We start from the raw sequence: 12,973 nt of genomic DNA on the forward strand, positions 1-12,973 counted from the left end.
CGCTGTGGGCGCCGCACCGAGCGCTCATTTAGAGTGGATGCTTTGCTCTGGAGATGAGTTGCTTATGAATTATGCACTGATGTAGGGAGATTGGACGGGGGTTGAAAAAAGAGGATGTAATGACTGTCATAATTGTTTGGTAAAAAGGCTTGATGAAGGACCGGAGGCTGCCAGAGCCTTTTCTTGCACGGAGAAAACCAACACTAAGCTGCGGGAACTGAATGTACAAACTGTTGGCAACGTCCTTCTAATATTTAGTTCCAACCCCTTCGGCACAAAATTGTTAAGAAATTCATGTTGAAGCGTTTCGTTTCTCTTCATCTGCTCTTTTCTGACTGGAATAAGAGATCCGTGAAGTGAATTCTACCTAGACCACTTCATTAGGTGGGAGAGGAGCGGGTTGTGCCGTCGTTCTTTTATTCGGCTTCAATTTACACGTATGGAGGTGTTGGGAACAAATCAGGAGGCGGAGCGAGCGACCGACTCGCTCCAGTTGTGATGTTCAAAGGCAGCGCAACGACGGGTTTGTCTCCATGCTGTGGGCTGATCACACATGAAAAGAATGCTTTATCGGCCCGGGGTGGTCGAGTTCCCGACCTTTTTGACCCTTCGTGCTGCCGTAGCCCGTCTGATGTCAGGCGGAATCTCTGCTCTCACAGGGGAAGCTAAGGGCCTGGAGCGAGTCGGCAGTGGATCTACAGCGGGCCCAGATGTGAACCTTGGGGAACGCCAAAGACGGTTCATTCCAAAGACGTGGTTTTATTTCATTTTAGGGAATAATGTCATGAAAGTAAAAATTGTACAAAGAGATTTAAAGTGTTTTTGAGGAAATTCTAAGATTTTCTGTAGTCCAGGATTTTTATGTATAGCTGGAAGCATTTTACAGTAGTCATAATAAATGTAACATCACTTTATTTGTTAGTGTCACAAATTTTCCATTGTTTCAGGTTTATGGATATTTCCTGATACATTAGTTTAAATGTTTTAGCATTTTTGAACAATAAACAAACCAAAATACTTGGATACATCTCTTTATGGAGTCTTTCCTGATCCCTGGTCCAACACTCTTAGCGTCACGGAAACCAGATCAGCAGTTTTTGTAAAATTCGGGGGGAAAACACACACACACACACACACACACACACACACACACACACACACACACACACACACACACACAAAAATTGAAATCTCACACAGTTAGAGAAAGTGGAACAAAATACCTCTTCATCCTCGTGAGCACAGACGTTTATTTCCTGGCCCATGCCTCACATTTCCACCATGTTTCAAGGAAAAGTGCAAAAAAAACAGAAAAACCAGAATCTGGGCAACAAAATAAAGTTCCTTCAGTCGGCAATAGAAACGATCCTACATGAACAGAACCACTGGTGCCGAACACAAATGTCCACAATGCTTTAGAGAAGGCACATCAGGTCATCCGACTTTCATCAGCCTGTTTGATCAGTCCTTAAGAGAAGAGTTAGAAACTGTTGCATGGCATCATTATCTCCGACATCTGCGGCTGCAGCCGGTGAGCATTTTCAAAGCTTCGCTCTTCCAAAGAAGTGGGTGGAAAACCACAAGCTGTGAGGGCAATATTATGATTTTGACATTTATTCGTGAAAATAAAGTTGACACAGTGATGTTCTCTTTCAGTAACAACACGATTGTGCAAAGATGGAGTTGAAAGCTCCCATTAGGACCACAGCTGACCAATGAGACGCCTCCCTCGGGGTGATGGCGGGTTAAGTGACTTGATTTTGGGGCACGTCACCCAGATTTTTCCCCAGTAAGTCAAGGCTGGTGAACCGGTGACCTTCCCTCCTTACAACCTGCCTCGCTTTCCTCCAGGGTCGACGCTGCCCTCGATATTCCTGATACATCGGCGCCGATGTTTCGGCTACAGGCGGCGTGCGTCAGCGCCTGCAGGGAGGCAGCGCAGCGTTTGGACTGAGTCATGACACACAAAACAAGCCGTGCCTCAAAATGCAGCGGGACGCTGGTGTGTTGGGCCGGACGTGATTCGAGTCCACGCCGCGGTTTGTTTGGCTTTCACAAGGAAAGATGTGAAGCCAGACATGAGTGATAATTAGAGCAGAAGGAAATCCAAAAAAAAAGAAAGAAAGAAAAAGTGATTGGAAAAATATGATTATTTCACGCTTCATTTTATAATCTGGGATAATAAAAGCATATAAAATAAGCTCTTAACAGTTAGTGACTGCTATGTTACTGATAAATACTGAAAGCATGACGAAATAGTGATTTACAAGTGAGACATTTCACTTTCATGTGGTCAGAATTATGTCGTCACAATACTGGAATTTCCAACTTCTGCCTTTCTGTCAAATTTACTGTCATTCCATAACAAAAACCATCCCAGGGAAGAAATATTGGCACAACACGGAGTGCATGAACATGAAATGATAAATATTCGAACATATTTTGACGATTGATTTGTCACTGATACCCTTTCACGCATTGAACAAATAAAGCATTTTTAAAGACTATTTATGACAAAACTAGTGATTTCCTCATTGAAGGAAAGTAATTTCCCATTTTTCCTGAGGAGTCGTCACGTGATCAGACTCTAACATCCTGACGCATCGCTGCACCGGCCGGGCCTGAGCGTGTCTTATCTGCTTATGCACTTGCGTGAGTGTTCCTTCTCGGATGTCCATCCTTTCTGCCCTGGTGTGCTAAGTGGCGGCAGGGCAGCCTGGAGCGCAGAGATAACAGTCAGCAGCCATGGGGGGGTCGGGCAATGATGAGGGGGGGCGAAGACGCTTCTCGCCTGCTGGAGCCCTGCCAGAGGACTGCTGGGAAATCCATCACTTTCCCACCGACGTCCTGACGGCTGATGGCGACCTGCAACACGGCGGCGTCCGCGACTGGCGAAGCTCGCGTCGCTGCCATCGGCAACCGATCTGGATACAGTCAAAAGGTCGCTTATGTTCCAACAGTGGTGAATCTTTTTTCCGGGTGTGTGCTATCACTCGATTAATCAGCTTTCTCTCTGCTTTGACATCGACTTTATATCGGCCTCTAAGCTCTGAATCGTGGCGGAACTTCAATCGCAAACATCCGAGTCCCTGGAAGCAAACGGTGAAAATACAATACCTCTGAGAAATAAGAACGAATGCCTCCAAACATGCAAGCAGCGCAGATTAAAAGGAGACCAAGTGAAGTTCATCCCTGAAAATGTTCTGCTGGTGAAATGTGGAACACGCAGACTGAATATCAGAAGAGTCACCTCGCGATCTGCAGAGGACTTCAGGGATCAGGTTTCAGGAGCCGCCCGCACGTCGCTGCCGGAGACACGACCTCTGCAGTTGGCTATCAAGATGACTGATATGTCCTTCAGCCTGAAATCCAGGCGGATCAATACTTTACCAATACTCATTCATCACTCAGCGTTCCCTGAGCCAGGGCTGAGGTGATGGACCAAACACCAGATGACAAACGATGGCGACAGGTGATATTGGCCTCGACTGGGAATCACATGAAATCCAATCAGGGGGGGCTTTGATGGTGAAATGTGGCGAAGCTCGAAGGGCGAAGATCGCAAAGCTGGAGGCAACAAGATCGACAAGGAAGGACGTTCAAGACCGTGAAGTTCATCAATGCTTTGTAGCGTAGCACTAACAGGAAGGTCATTTAAACACTAATTTGACTAGGAAAGAGAAAAAGCACCGATGATGTCATCAGGTGACATTTCCATTAAGATACAAAGGAATCCCTCCAGAACGTGGTAGATGGGATCAAACTGACTGAAAACAATCTGAGAGAAACAACACAAAAGGAGCCTTAATTTAAACTGTAACTATGGTTACAAAACTAGAAAAACAACAAAAAGTTCCCAAACAGCACATTGAACTAATTCCACACTGAGTGGATTGAGCATAGAGTTTGTCAAACAGTTTTTGAGTCATGGAGAACACCTTGAATATGGAACCATCCAGTGAAAATGGATGGTTCAGGGGTACTTAAGGAATTATGTTGGGACATCCCCGATGTTAATTAGCAGGAAACAAATCTCCATCCCTGACAATCAGAATTAAGGCAGAAAGAGACGAAATGGAGAACAGCCCTGGTTCAACAGTGAAGTACAAGTCTGGCAAGGGAGACCCATCTAGCCTGGAGATGGGGAGACTCATCTAGCCCGGGGAAGGGGCAACCCATCTAGCCCGGGGATAAGGCGACCCATCTAGCCTGGGGATGGGGTGACCCAACTAGCCTAGGGATGGGATGACCCATCTAGTCTGGGGATGGGGCAACCCATCAAGCCTGGGAATGGGGCGACCCATCTGGCCTGGAGATGTGTCTAGTTCAACTTAAATCTGAGGCGTGTCTGATAGCCTGACAGTCAAGACTCTCCCTGCAGCTGCTGCTGACATTGGCACGACTACAGCTAATGCCAAAGAAGCTGAACCCTCCATGAAGTCAGCGACCGCTTTCGGACAGGCGTTGCACAACAGCACCCAAACGACTTCCCTCCTCTGGGACTCCTTTGGCGTGTTCACGCTGGGCTAGCCAAGACCTTAAAACGCCACCTCGGTGAGTGCATGCTAGCGTTAAGAGGTGTGACATATGACGCAAAAGCATCCATAGAGACCAATTTCTGTACTTGCGCTCAAAGAATAAGGAAAGCCCCTCTGGGTAAGTAGCATTTGGGGCTAGCGTTAGCCAACATGACATCGGCTGTATTAAATCCTACAATTCCTTCAGGATCGATCAAACATTAATCGATATTATTAGAGTGTAGGGTGACAATTAAAGGTGACGGAATGTCTTTAAAGAGAGCAGGTCATCATGAAGGCATTAATGCCAAAGGTTCACATGGAGCTCATCGGCATCGAGACACATTCTGAGCACGACCAGAGTTCCAGAGGGATGGGTTTCGGAGGGGCAGTCCCATAGCTTGGTTTCTCATTGGGGCAGTCAGGACTACCAGTGGAGTGAAGGGTGGACAGATGGGGGGGAGCTCACGTTCCCTCATCTGACCCACAGAAGCCCAACCTTGAGGGTGTTCTGCCAACACCAGCTGTGAGATATTTATAGGCTGTTGCGGCAAGTTCCCGGGCAACCATTGGACACAACTCCTGCCACACTCAGGCTTCAGTCATCGATATATCAACGAAACATGATGGCAGGTTTTGCGGCGGAGGAATCGGCAGGTGGAGCGAAAGGGGGGGATCGTGACAAATCGTGGAGGAGGGGCGGGAGGCAGTGTTGCTGGCCTTCTATCTGAAGCCTGGCTGGTGACTGAGCCTGAGTGTATGCTGCCAACCCTGGCAGTGGAACATGATCTCCCCTCCCCCCCCAGCCTCCTCCTCTCGGCCAATCATGAGTGAGTGTTTGGAGAGGTGGGGGAGAGCGATGCCGTGCAAGGGCAGCACTTCTGAGGTGGCGGTGGTGGTTTGGGGAGGGGGGGTGGGATGGGAGGGGCAGCGAAGAGATCTGTGCCTCTCAGCTCGTGAATCACGCCCACGTTGCCGGGCCGATGTCAATACCGCAGTCTACAACGAGCATGCACACACACACACACACACACACATAAAAACAAACAACGCACGCCCACGCATTTAACACAGGGTGAACTACTTGTCACTGATCTACTGTTTGTGCTCACAGCCTCTGGCATGAATGCAGCAAAAGTACCCTGATAATACCCATAATGCACTGCTGCATTTCAGCACACAAAGATGCCTTTTGTCCGACAGCTCAGAATGAATGAGGAGCAGAGAGGACTTGTTCACAGGTCATTTATTAGCGTGGTTTGTCGTTGACTGCGAGTCTGGTTGGATCAGCGGTGGCGTGGACTATGTGGTTTGACCTGTCAGGTGACATCACTGCCACAAGTAAAGACAGTTTACACAAACACACGAGAGGCACGCCTGTCCTACAGAGGTGAGAAACGATGGCGTGACCCGGTGGAACAATGACGGAGAGATGATGCCGTTTGGATTCTTCTGTTTACAAGCCGTCCTTGGAAACGGAGGCCGGTTTACTTGCCAGGTGTTCAGGTTGTAGTGTGCGAACCACGCGGAAAAAATAAAAATTATTGATGCCATAATCAAAAAATAAATCAAAACAAGTCTTTAAATATTGGTTACTGATTAATAATTTGGTATATTAGATGTTAAAAATAGAATCTATATGAGCCCAAGCAGCATGATTATCGCCATTTCTGATTAATATGTCACTAAATATTAATAAAATAATAAAAACCTGCATCAATAGTACAAAAATAGCACCGTCCAAAGATCTTCAAATTAAGATTACATGAAAGTCATGGACGATAAAACGACTTTTGAAGCCTGAATCAATTAATGTTGGGTAGTTTTACCTGATACATAATTATTGATTGAACTGAATCCAATAACCAGACCAGACCCAGCTGGATCTGGACCTGAACCTGAAGGGGGGTCGGACCGTCCTGCAGGAGGTCAGTAGTTCAGCCTCAGGGGAGGCAGAGCGATGCAACTGGTCAATCAATCAGATTATGATCAAAGAAATTATGAGCTGCAGGGATTGTTCTGTTTCATGAATAAATTATTTGCACTATTTTGATCCTTTAATTTTTAAGTGAAAACATTTGTCTAGAGTCTTTTATCTTCAGTCTGCTAGACAAACGAACGTCAGATGAATAGTGATGATAATTCCCTGCAACTTTTCTCATGTCGCTTCCTGTTGACCAGAAGAAAACCTCAAGGAAACCTGCTCTTCATCACTTGGTAAGAAACACAAATCTGGTATTGTTAATTATAACCAGTGCATGAAGTTAGGCTTTGGTTTCAACATTTCTGTATTTTATCATTTGTAAATTTCTTTGGGTTTCGCATCATTGGGTGAATAAAACATCTGTTCCGCTTGGCTCTGGAAAGCTTTTTATTCCATAATTACATCTCATAGATCAAACAATTAGATGACATTAAAAAATAAGCAGCCAATGAATTAATAATGAAAATATTCGATATGTGCGGTCCTACCTCAGCGCCAATCGTTACCAGATCACGACTCTTAACATTTAAACATGAGTAACGTCCGGCTGCTGATTGTTTAACTGGCTCCTTGTGCGTCTTATAAATCATGTCAGATGCAATTTAAAGCTTTTTAATCATGGGAATAACCAACAGTGTTTCCTGTTCCTCTCACACATGAGCAACAATTGAAGGTATGCAACGGTAAAAAAACCCGTCTCTCGTCAGAACGCTGATGACATGAAAGTGATACGCCGCCAGATGGAGGGCGTGGCACGTGCTTTAAATCACAAATCCGGTCGGGCCAGATGCAGGTATCCCAAGGATCGTCGTGTAGAAGGTAATCTTATCTACTGTCAGATTTATTTTCATCACACAAGTGAGTGGGAGGAGGAATGCAGTCGCTGTCGGCGAAGGAACACCTTCCTTTAAACCACAAATCGTTTTGTGAGCACGATCCGCCATTAACGAGTTAAAAGACGCCGACGTCCTGCGAACAATACGTCGTCTGGCGCTCGGCGCCGCTCTTTTGTGTGGCATCTATTCAGCAGATCTTAAGGTGGAAATAAAACGACTGACTCTTTATGCATCCTCGGATCAGACAGACGTCTTTCAGTCCGGCTTGGTCAGAAAGCGTCTTTAGCGAGCGACCTTTCAAAATAAGAAACAAGGAGCAGCTTCATCCTCCCGATCAAGTTGATAAACAGGAAGAAGGAGGCAACTTTAACGTAGTTTAAAAAAGCTGGCTGCAGGGAAGCTGACAGGTTTTGGTTTGAGAGAAGCTTCGCTCAGAGTTCTAAGTCTTTCAGAAACGATACATCCAGGCTACAGAACATGGACCGACAACTTCCTGCCATCTGAAGACTGTTTCACCCAAAAAACCCACCCTGAAGAAGAAACCTACCTACAAGGTACTCAACTTGTTGAAATGCCTCACGTAAGCGTTCGACTCGACAAAGAAGAACAGGTGTGATGTTACGAGCTGTACAACAACACAAGCTATCCGTCGTAAATCATCACCGCTAACCCCCCCCCCCCCAGTCAGCAGATCCTGGATCAGAGGAAGTTGTCAGCTCAGGCTGATGATGGACAACAGGACACGCAGTAAGTCACCTCCCTATCTACCTTCCAACGTCCTCGCAGGCGCCAGCAACGCCTCGGCCAATGGCATCCCGGACTGATTAGCGAGCCCCGAACGTCTCTGATTGGTTCAGACGTGTGAAAGTTGAAAAATGTTAACATCAGCCAGAAGAGTAGCCCGAAAAACAGCCGTCAAACATGACATTCTCTATCAAGCAAAAAGCCAATCACATCTAAGTACTCACACACACACACACACACACACACACACACACACACACACACACACACACACACACACACACACACACACACACACACACACACACACACACACGGCCAAAGTGGTCGCTCTTACCGTCCAGATTAAAGACGCCAAGAGGCCGTTTGGAAACACTCTGACACCAACGGAGAAAAAAACCCTCTCTGTTTGAGGACTGAGTCCAAGTGACTCTAAAAGAGCTCCGCGTTGTGAGGTAGTCCAAGGGGAAGATGGCGACGGCGGCGGGTGCGGCGGCACGGCGTCCTGACGGGAAACAGCTCTGGCTCAGAGAACATGTGCCATCCACTGCTCCAATGACAACTGCTAGTGGAACGCCTCGCTCCTGACGCCCCAAATCACCCTTCTCACCAGACACCCCCAGCCCCCACCAGGCTGTTTCTTGTCACTCTCCCCTCATCTACCCCCCTCCCAACTCAGAAACCCCTCCCTGGTCACCCTTTGCCCTAATATGCCTTCAGCAACTGCCACCAATTCATCAGTGTCCGTGTTGGTAATGGAGCCACTCCGCGCTCGCCTCTTTAAAAGGAATGTTTTTGCACGATTCAGCCCATTTGATAAGAATGGAGGGTCAGTTCTGGACCCGGGGCCAGAGCGGCGTGCTGGTGGGGCTCAGACATCACCGCTCCGATCACACGGGAGCTAAATAAAGATCAGCACGTCGGCAAACGCCCAGCTTGATTCAGCAGATCTGGATCAGAACCATTAGATATTGAAGCATGTCACCATGAATCTGTTATTGTAACGGTGCTGGAATTTAATAGGTTTTTGGAATTTGGTCAAACCCCGTCCTTCCTGTAGTTTTTATGTTTCTACCTCCTTTAAAATCAATTATTAGTCAGCAATTAATTGATTTTAGTCTCCAAAACCCCAGAGATCATGAATAAAGTCTTCATCTTCTCTGAGAAAAAGCATAAAATGAGAAATATGACCGTCTCATCGACATTACTCAACACTTTAATGACTAGTTATTCCATAAAGATTATTGATAGGCAGTGACATTAATCGTTATCTGATCTGGTGGATTACTCCGGCTTCCAGCCTCCAACCTGAACCTACACGCTCGTAAAGTTGGAGAAACAAAAATGCAGTGTGTTTACGATGAGCAGCTGAAGCCCGCTCACACTACTGTGTGTGTGTGTGTGTGTGTGTGTGTGTGTGTGTGTGTGTGTGTGTGTGTACCGATCTGCCGCATGTGCATGTGTGTGTGTGTATGTATACATCCTCCATTTGGACGGCGAGCTGCCGGCATTGGGACGGCAGCTGTCCACATACCTTTTGTTCCTCCGGACCCTTCAAGGCCTCCTCACCCCCTGAAACCCACACACACTCACATGCTCAGCTGTTGGAGAGTTCCACACTCCGCTCAGGTCTCGTGCCACTCACCATAAACTCTAAAAACCAGTCCGCCACCGCCGATCCGATCGCCGCCACGCCACGAGTTCACAGTCGGACGACTGTAAAAGGAGAGATTTGCCGTCTGTGAACGTTCGTGACAGCGTTCTCTCGATTCCCAAGGAATGAATCTCTCGCCTCTGCCCTTTCCTGACCTTGAAATCTCCAAGGGGGCCTGGAGGGTGTGGGAAACGGGAGGCCGAGAGTCTGCTAAACAGTTGTGTCATTGAGTTTCCATAGGAGCCGGCTAACGCACGTATGGACGGACGACGCGTCTCTGCGGAGACTAATGGGTTAAAAGCAATGGGGCAAAAATTCCAAGGGGCTCATTTGGTGTTGAAGTACAAACTTATATGGATAAATGTGACCGGGGACGCAGGGGAACCTCCTTCGCTTATCGGGGGCAGGAAATCTGCCCATGGATGGGAAAAAACACAGCGATCCTCCTGTCGCCACTTCCATCGCAAACACAAACGCTCAGTTTTTCGGTTATATCTACTGCCCCCCCCTCCACTTTTCAGGTTTTTCAACTGGTTACCATCCACATTTGTCATCCATGTGCACGGCCGCCCGAGGGGGGGGGGGCGGGGGGGCTGTCCGTGTCGAACACAGAGTGCTGGACCAAAGCCGAAAACGGGGATCTAAGAGCCTGAGACAAACCTGAGCCAAGACTGTGTGCTGCAGGTTCTGTGTGGCGGGGGTCCGGCGTTTAGAGGAGGTGGGGGCACCGAGAGAAAGGATCTGTCTCTGCTTTGACGGAGCGGGGAGAGGAAGCAGCTTCTGGCCCAGAGGCGGGGGTATTTATGTTGAAAGGAAGCGCAGACGGTGGAGAACGTCCATCCAGGTAGCTGCAGATCGTTCGCTACCTGAGAGGCGAGCATCAGAGAAGAACCAGGAGGTTTGTGAGAGACGACCTTAGTTTGTGTTTGTCTTTGTGCAAAATGACTAATAGGTTTGTGAATAAGCATGATATGCTTTCAAGGGTTTGACAGTGAATGCCCTGATTATGCAAATCTGCCTCCCTCCTGAGGATGGGGGTAAATTAAAAAAAAATGACAAAGCTCCTCTCCGAGGCGGCGCCGCTGTGAGCGCCGCTCTTGTTTGTGATCTACATTATTGAGGGATTCTCCACATTTTTGTCACGCTCTCGACAAATCTCGCAGCGAAACGCAGCTTCACAAAGAGAACGTCTCCAACCGGACAGGCAGAAATACACATCTGAGACGAGTCCGCTTTAAACCCGGACGTCTGGCGAGTCAGAAGTTTTCACGGTGAAGTCGGTGAAACATGTACGTTTTAGTCGGACACGGATGAAATCACAGGGATTCAAATCAAACTGATTCACACACTGACTTCGTTTTAAATGACCTGTGAAGCATTTCTGCGACAAATTGTGAAAATGACATCTTATTTCATGTGGATTCTGTCTTTTTATTTCATTTTAACAAAGAAGATTTCTTTACTGCTGGGAAATCGGATCAGATTCCTTTTGGGTCCGACGTCCCTTGAAAAAGCCTGTTGCTGTTGCCGATATCGACTAGTTATTGATTAGTGATCACTGGTTATTATCAACTAGTGATAGACTTTAACTCATTTACAGGGCAGAACAAAAGAAGATGAGAACATAAACTTTTACATTTACATTGACATTAATCAGACATTCCAATTAATTTATAACATTTTCATGACTACGTGTGGAAATATTTAACATTTATTCACTTCTTTACTCGATTAGCATCCATTTTTCATTCAGGATGCTTGTGTTTGCAAAGCATTCTGGGATTCTACCCGTCCATTTGGAGCCTGCATTTGACCACCGACACACACGGGTAGGGCAGTGTTAGCGGTTCGTTTTTAACAACGAAGGCGACAATTCCCAGGTTCTGCTTTTATGGGGAGACGTCTAATTGCTGGAGCGACGTGCTGTGTGTTTTAATTCTGCAGAAACGACATTGTGATCTAATATTGACACGTCCTTTCCTGCAGCGTCTTAAACTGTGGAGGGCCAGCTCGCCTGAAGTAAACACCACCTACACTCATGTCATAAAAGATTAATGCACCTTAATGACATCAAGCATGTCAGAGGAAAAACAGCTGAGCTGTCACGTCACACTTTGGTGTTTATTTCCTCCTGATCCCGAGAGGAAAACTTTTACCTGACGACTTGTGACTTGACCTTGAAGCGCTGCGCAGAGGTCAAAGGTAAAAATCAGATGTTATGAAGCTCATTGGTTGTTTTTATTTTGGTGGGATTACTTGAAAAGTTCTTCATCATTTTCATGAAATTAGGTTGAAAATCAATGAGGTTGAAAAACAGACCCTTTTATGGACTTTAATGTTTAATTTGATGCAGATCTCAATTGGAATTCAGCTAAAAACCTAAATATTCTCAGATGCAGGAATCAATACACTGTGATCAATTGGCTCAGACAAAAAGCAGCAGCCATCATTGATGAACTGAAACGAATCAAACAAATAGAAGCACATATATCTTCAGGGTTCATTAGAAAAGTTTTGCTGTAATTCTGAATATTAATATAAATACTAGATTCTTCTTCTTTTTTGTTTTACAATTTTTTTTAACCTGATTTAAAAAACAAGTTTTATCCTAATTTTTAAAATATTCTGATAATTAGTTTGTACTTCTCTGAAAAGCATTTTTTTTTTTCTGTATGATAAAAAAAAATGGTGACATTTTCAGGTGTAAACACAGAAACTTTGCTGTGCTTTTAATTTGTGTTGTAATTCGTCTCTCAGGCAGTAATTGGACGGCTGCTGGGCTTCGGAGGAGAGCTCTTCATCCCCACATGTCAGCTGTGATGTTGTGCTGCTTCATTAGCGGAAGCCTAACCTGCTTAAAAAGACTACCCAGAATGCCCTGGTGCTGTTTACAGGCCCTAGCTGGTATCATCTCACCGGGCCTGGCTCTTCCTATCGGGGGGGGGGGGGGGAATGTGCTATCGCCCAGCCCGATTAGCTGTCACAGCTAAAGGTCAAAGGTCAAGAGCAGGAAGACGAGCCCTGACAGACACAGGAACCTGTTCCTGTCTGCTTCACTCAGCTGCCACCACAAACCCCCCACCCCCCCACCCCCCATAGCACGACGCCACGGCTCCAGGAGACCCCCCCACCCCTCGAACACCACCCATCCAGACACAGTTCTGCTAATAAAGCTGGACTCCAGTCATCTCTCTGGTTCCTCCACTCCAAACCCAACAGCTTCACACCGCGGATCGGA

At 46.6% G+C, this 12,973-nt stretch overlaps 1 protein-coding gene across 8 annotated transcripts in view; it reads right to left on the bottom strand.

Moving 5' to 3' along the window:
• Positions 1-12,973, bottom strand: part of mef2d (myocyte enhancer factor 2d) — a 67,997-nt gene that overhangs the window by 39,518 nt on the left and 15,506 nt on the right. The window contains exon 1 of one of the 8 annotated variants that reach the window (XM_068322986.1): positions 8,419-8,633. The exons of the other annotated variants lie outside the window; for them this stretch is intronic. The gene's annotated coding sequence lies outside the window, so the exon portion shown is untranslated. Of the gene's footprint in view, positions 1-8,418; positions 8,634-12,973 lie in introns of those variants that run through there. 8 annotated transcript variants of the gene reach the window in all.

Source organism: Antennarius striatus, chromosome 9 (genome assembly GCF_040054535.1).
Source record: "Antennarius striatus isolate MH-2024 chromosome 9, ASM4005453v1, whole genome shotgun sequence".
Classification (NCBI taxonomy): Eukaryota; Metazoa; Chordata; class Actinopteri; order Lophiiformes; family Antennariidae; genus Antennarius; species Antennarius striatus.